This window comes from Amphiura filiformis, chromosome 6 (assembly GCF_039555335.1).
Source record: "Amphiura filiformis chromosome 6, Afil_fr2py, whole genome shotgun sequence".
Lineage (NCBI taxonomy): Eukaryota > Metazoa > Echinodermata > Ophiuroidea > Amphilepidida > Amphiuridae > Amphiura > Amphiura filiformis.
The window spans coordinates 31,402,229-31,409,565 of NC_092633.1; positions in this window are offsets into that span (position 1 = coordinate 31,402,229).

Genomic DNA, 7,337 nt, shown 5'->3' on the forward strand with positions numbered 1-7,337 from the left:
CGGATATTTTAGGTCACATTACCTTTTTGTATTATGGATAAAAAAAGTATCCGTTTTGGCATCTGGTTAGTTTAGACACCCAGAAACGTTTTCACAAATGTCTTTAATTGGGCCTAGTAGAGTCGCATGACTATGGTCGATTTGTGGCCATGTTTACATTTTGGTGATCATTATGTAGTCGCCCCCCCATTCTGACTATCCACCCTGCCAATCACACCCTTCCCCCAACGCTTTGCTAACGAATACATTTACAATGTCTATCCGGAAACTTTCAAGTAGCCGGCGTGCAGTGACTCCTCATCCCCCTAAAATAGACCCTGTTGGTGGGGGTGTAGGGGTGTGTTGGGATTTGATTGTGTATTATAGGTGTGGCTGGTGGGGGGTATTTATAGCATTTGGTGTGAGATGTAAAATGTAACTTTAAAAAATAAATTCTCTCTTCTGTAAACCTCTGGTAGCTTCTGGTTGTAATGTTTACTTCAATTTATTTGTGTAACTATGCAATTGGCTCGCTTTGTTTACGAACTAATGTCGCGACGGGTCGGGTAGAAGTGTACCTCTGACTTAAAAACATATTATGTTAAAATAAAAATACAGATCAATTATTGTGACTTGAAGTAGCTATCCATTCAGATCTAAATTAGAAGTGCTAGCGATCGTCCAAACGTTTGAAGTATTAAAATATCAGAAGACATTGCTGCTTTAAAATGCTACAAAATCAAATTTGCCACTGATAAACAAATTTCTATTTTGATGAGGAAGGAGTTGGCATATCAAGGATAAGGCTCTTATTCAGAATAGTCTCCTTTAATCAGGCGATGAGAGTCATGGGATCGTTAAACGAGTCTCATTTTGCGAATGAGGTTGAAGAGATATCACGATATAGTTATGGTTAGATTGGCATGATGAATACGCATGCACATTGGTGGTGTATAAAGGTTTATTTTGTTATAAATCTGGAAATAAATTGTTGCTAAGGTGCTCATCTGATATCATACATATGTGTATATAAATAATTAGAATGTTGATAGCAGGGTCAGCCGAACTTGATTATTAGAGAGTTTGCGAAATGCGGTTCAAAAGCACAAACTTCAACGTCTACAGGAGTGTCTATACAAAACCACTCTGCCATAAAAGCCTCCAGAAGCCGAAGTGAACGGGGAGTGAAGGCCTAAACCCGGGGCCTAAATCGATAGTAAGTATGGTAAGTAGGGGTGTGGTTATTTGTTTCCTTCGTTCGCCATTAGAAATATTGGCCGTGTACGCAAATATCTCAATCAAAATAGTACTGAAAACTGGTTCCAGCATTCATCACCTCAAGACTCGGCTCAGACAATAGCATTCTCTATGGACTTTCAAATGTTCAGCCCAGCAAGCTACAACGCATTCAAAATGCTGCCGCCGGCGTGTTTTATATTATAGAGTTGAAGTTCAAATGAAATAAAAAAAATTACTTCAACTTTAAAGACAATTTCACATCATATCGATTGGATTCCTTGCCTATTTTTACTTCAACGCGAACGTTTGATTGGCGTCTTGTCGCTTAAACTCTTTTGCTTTGTCAAGTGGGTTACGGTATTGGTAGCCAAAAGACTCTACCTAGACGCTTCTTTTAATAAACATGATTACCTTCAGAATATGTATGTCGGGAGCCAGCGCTAATCTTCTTCTCATATTTTGAAACTATCTGCAATGTTTCGATTCAATATGCTTATGATAGAACAGACAGATCCATGATACACGACACGATGTCGGGTGAGTGTACCTTATATAATATTAGCACTAGATTTAATAATTATACTTTCTTTTTTGAGGACAAAATCCAACGAAAACAAAATATCCCTATTCCACACGGAACAAGATTCAAGTGTCTAAAAATGAAGATGAAGCACATGGCCTTGACTTTCAAGGGTAACATTATTAAGGGATCTAAAATGAGCGTTTATTGCGTTTCGACAGTATTTTTTATGGGACATGAGAGCACCTTAGACCTATCGAATTGCATTCTGAATACGAAGCATGTCTTTCTGATACCAAATAATTTTCATTTTTGGAAAATCACAATATAATACAAATTTTATGACAAATTATAAAAATTGGATATTTTTCAAATTTTGATATATAACAGTCCTCGAAGTAAATTATATAAATCTAATGATATATTCTTAAAGTGTATGTAGCAGGAGGAAAAGCCGACGGTCAATTGAAAATTTTGACCTTTCATATTGAAGATAAGGATTTTTTCCCAAAAGACCTAATTTTTTTTGGTGTTTTGGGAAAAAAATCCATATCTTCAATACGAAAGGTCAACATTTTCAATTGGTCGTCGGCTTTTCATCCCACCTACATACACTTTAAGTATAAATCATCAGATTTATAAAGTTTACTTCAAGTACTGTTAAATATCAAAAATATCAATTTTTAATGATTTGCCATAAAATGTGTATTAAATTGTGAATTTCAAAAAATCAAAATTATTTGATATCAGAATGACATTCTTCGTATTCAAAATGCAATTCGATATGTCTGGTGTGCTCCAATGTCCCAAAATAAATACTGTCCAAACGTTCATACCCCAGCCCTTAACAAAAATGACAAAACACTACGGCGGCCAGCATCCGACAGGGAGTGTCAAGCAGGAGGGCAAGATGTCCCATGTGGTAGCTGTCCCTCCCCATTTGCTACAGCCACTACACCTCCCTGTCCAATTCCAATGCCCTCCCTCTCCTCCTCCCTACCCCATAGGTTACCAGACGTAACCTATGACATATTCTATTAAAATATATGCACATGCTATATACTCTTCTAGAAGTACATGCTACACTGCTCGCTGCAGTAAAAACAGACAATTCATACTGGAATTTAATGCCCTTGCCATTGAAGTGTTTATAGAACGTCATTTCGCAAACTGAATTTTTTACGTCATGATCACAAGCAAAAGTATATACCAAACTTGACGTTTGGAACAGAAAATTATTTTAACATAATTTAATCACTAATGTTCGACAACATGTGCCGTGTTTTTTACCCAAACGAAATTAGATTTCCAATAATTAGTATTTCAACTAGATAATACATAACAGATAATTTTGTAGTCTGTCAAGAAATGTGGAAACCAGTGTTCTTAAATTGACGTATTTTCGTTCATTTGCTGCTTACTGTAGATTTTTGCGTTCAATTCGACTTCTAGAGGCCTCTAGGCAGAGCGGTTTTGAAAAGATAATCCACTATAATCCTCTAGACGTTGAAGTTTCGCAAACTATCTGTCATGTCGCCGGGAATTTCTGGTATTGGTTTGTGGTTGACTAAAAATGAGACCTGTAACTAAGGGTGTGCAATGTACCCCACCCTTATTGACAAAAAGGTCCGCTTTCAAGGAAAAAATGTACAAATGTACCAAGAATCCGAGCCCAAGAAGGTCCAAATTATATAAAGAAAATTTAATAAATGGACCACTTTTGCTTGTAAGTAAAAGCATTCAAATTAGCTCGAAAAAAGTATAGGGTGTCTGAAAAAAATAAGCTCAAATTTAATAAATCTATATGCTGTACCATTTTACAAAATGTGGGTTTCATAAGCAAATAGTAGTATATCAAGTTGCCATCATCTCTTGAACACAGTAAGCGTAGCCGTGCCTATTAGTTGAAGGCAAAAAATTCCGATTTGTTGGTGCTCTCTAAAGCTATTCCGGCTATGGTATTAACAATACTCATGTATAATCAACTCTACAATAAAGGGCAATATTTTAACCGTGTCAAGTATTTTTAGTCTTTTAATCACAAGACATCAACTATCAACTAGCATAAAGCCTTGTATCTCAATATCATACATATTTAGCGGTAAGGAACCAGAGTTAAAACTCTGGCTCCCTACCGCCAAGCACCATCTATCATTTGTACATATGGGTCATTCTTCGGTAAGGTGCACGTTTGAAGGTTGGGAAAATAGATATTTCAAAATGATTTTTCTGTTAATTTTTTTACAGATTAAGAAAGAGGCATGTCTCCAGTGTAGTAAAAAAAGTGTTTGGCTCAATCTTTATTAGCAGCTTGATGTAATTTTTTGGCTTTTTCTGCCGCTAATGTCATCTCCATCACCTTCGTCATCTCCGTCACAATTGCAACGAAGTTCAACTGATACCAAAAATGTGTCGCACATTGAACATTTGATTTTTACCTACAGAGGAAGGGAGTATAACCAAGATTATGCAACATCATCATTACATTTCCATTTGACCAGTTTTAAGGTCAAAGCAGAGATGATGTCAAGGAATGGAAATTCTGCTGTATCATCTCCGTCACGTGAGGTGGCAAGTCTGATCCACATCAAAGACACGTTGAATACATTATTAGCACAATAGGTTTGTTCGTACCTTCTATAGAATGTTACGTAGATTATGCAAAGTGAGAATAAATATACCGTGTTCTCGTATGTTGAGCATTCACTCGGATGAAAGTATACTTGTAAAATTGGGTGGGAAATAAACATCTAAAAAAAAGTAACTAACCCCCCTTAAATAATGGCCATTATTCAAAAAGGGGCTATTGTATTACAAAACTGTAAAATGCGTTGGAAGCAGAATTTATTTTTGCGCATTTTGAAACCTCATGTGATACGATAGCCCAGAAAACAATAAAACACCGGTGAATTTAATGTAGTGAGGTCCAGATTTGAAAGTTGCACTTACATACAAATTTTTACAATACAAAAACACTCAGATATCATTACACAGATTTTCTTCAATTACACTAAATGCAAAATCAATATTATTTACTGCAACTTTCAAATCTTGGGCTACATTGATTCAAATGTACGCTGTGACGTCAATATTTAGTCAATTGCTACAAATGAGGTGTCAAAATGTGCAGAAATAAATTCTGCTTCCAACGCATTTACAGATTTGTAATACAATCACCCGTTTTAGAATACGGGTCATTATTTAAGGGAGGGTGGTTATTTACTTTTTTAAGATGTTTAGAAGAGTATCACCACAATGCACCATGCTTTTTCAAAATACCCTTTTATGGTTCCTGATGCTTGCACGTTCCTATTGAACACGAGTGAGTAACAAAATAGTTATTGGATCTAAAAAAGAATAGTTGCTGCAAACTCCAATTCAAGAGCTCTCGTTATTTAAAAGTTCATCCACTTCATAAATGTGTTATAAATTAACAATCAAATTAAGCGGACACTTGTGATAGACGACAGGAGCTGTTCGTAGAATTCCAACTGCGTGATCTTTTGTATTTGCATCTTTGTAAAAGTCACCAAATTTCATATACTGGTATCAAACTTTGTCAATTTAGAGATATTTTGGTAGCAAATGCGGTATCAAATTGAAGCTAATAAGATGCTACACACGACCGTGTCAATCAAATTATCACAATATGAGCAGGGATAGATTTATGACTTATACTTAAATTTATGATTTATGACATATAGTTAATATGTAAGTGAGGAGTTTCTTTTTGTGTTTTGTTTATTTGCAATCTTTACTCTAGCATATTCAACCCATCGTTTTTCAAAGAAATTCAAACTACCGGGCGATCATGCATATCACGCCATGCATGACTGGCAGATGATTGACCGGCAACCTGGATTTGTTGGAAAAACGTCTTACGATAGGTTGAATCTGCTACAGCTCGGGGGGCACTCCAACTTTGGAGGTGACGCGTATGTAGGGCTGTTAAGACCCCCCTTTTTCAGACTCGCTGTCACCCAAAGACCCCATATTTTTTTACGAACACATGCTCTGTCACCCGAAGACACCCTATTTTTCCATTTGATATGTCACCCAAAGACCCTTACAAGAACTAGAAATTCGATTTTCGAGGTTTTTGTAGCGCTTTTTCGGCTCTCACCCAAAGATTCCATTTAAAAAAAAGGTCATGTTCTCACCCAATGACCCCATATTTTTTACATTTTGCTCTCACCGAATGCCAAAAATCATGCTCTCACCAAATGACCCCATATTTTTTTAAATTTTGCTCCCACCGAATGCCCCTTAGTGCGAAAGTGCCAGCCCTACACCTATATCCATTTCATATTGAAGTGCCCCCGGGTTATAGGCTACTTTAAATGCGCACAAAAAGTATCTTTAAGCTTATAGCAAAAAAAAAGTTGTAATAAGGATAAAATATCTAACTCAACAAAATACAAAACGAATTCACTTTCAATTCGCGTTCACTTTGCATAGCTTGCGATTTCTCTATCAAATTATACATGTACTGTATTTTCATCCCAGTGTATACTGAAGATACAGCACACATGTTGGCTCACTTTGCATGACGAGGTGGAGAACCTATTACGTCATTACCGAATAGGGAGACAGAAATTGAAGCAATCACAAAGGCATAAAGGAAAATCAATTCGAATACATCCTGTTGGTTTCGCATCACTTTACAGCAAATAATTATGACGTAGGCGCCTTCGTTTCCATTCCATTCAGTGTGATCCCCATCTATCATTGACTTGCCGCTTGTTATGCCATAAGAAATGACAAATATTGCAGGACGTGACAAACGAATCACATAATGAGGGTACGGTAAGCTTCGCTTCAGCCTAACTTTAAGGTTAGCAACTAATTTAAACTGTTGCGATTTAGTAGTTCACAGCATCTTGCGAATGGTAGTGAGTTTGGCAAAAATTGCTTTGATCATTTCATAGCGAGTGTGTAGAAGAATTCAAATATCACAGATATACTTTTGTAGGTTCTGTGGTAAAGAGGTTAAAGAGGGCTGAAACAACAACACTTTTGTAAAACGTTCATAACTCATTAACAACAATAAATCAAGCAAGTTTTCAAAGTATATGATTTGTAGAATGAACTATTGTAAAACATCAAAGTGTTATTTTTCAATAATATATTGATTAAGATAATGAAAATTTTTGGCTGCTTCGACCAACAATACATCGTGTACTCTTAACAATGTTTGTTGCAACTGTATATTTTTACAGATTGTGATTGCACATTCTTTAAAAAAATGTCATAACTGAATTGGGCTATTCCACTTGAAATCCCTACCCCCTATGGAAGACTTAACCTTAATCTTCCACACAGGGAGTGTGAATTTCAAATGAGATATCCAGAATAGGTGACTTCATTTAAAATCTACACCCCACGTGTGGAATATTAAGTTCGTATCTTCCATAGGGGGTGTATGGAATTTAACTGGAATAGCCGATTAATTGAGAAAGAACAGGTGTATCTTGTGTGGTAAAAGATGATAAACAGGAAGCTATAACTACCAGAAAAGGAAAGAATGTCTCCTCCGAGAGAAACGTAACAAATAAAAAGATATGAAAAAAACCCCGAAATTCATTACCATGATTAAGAA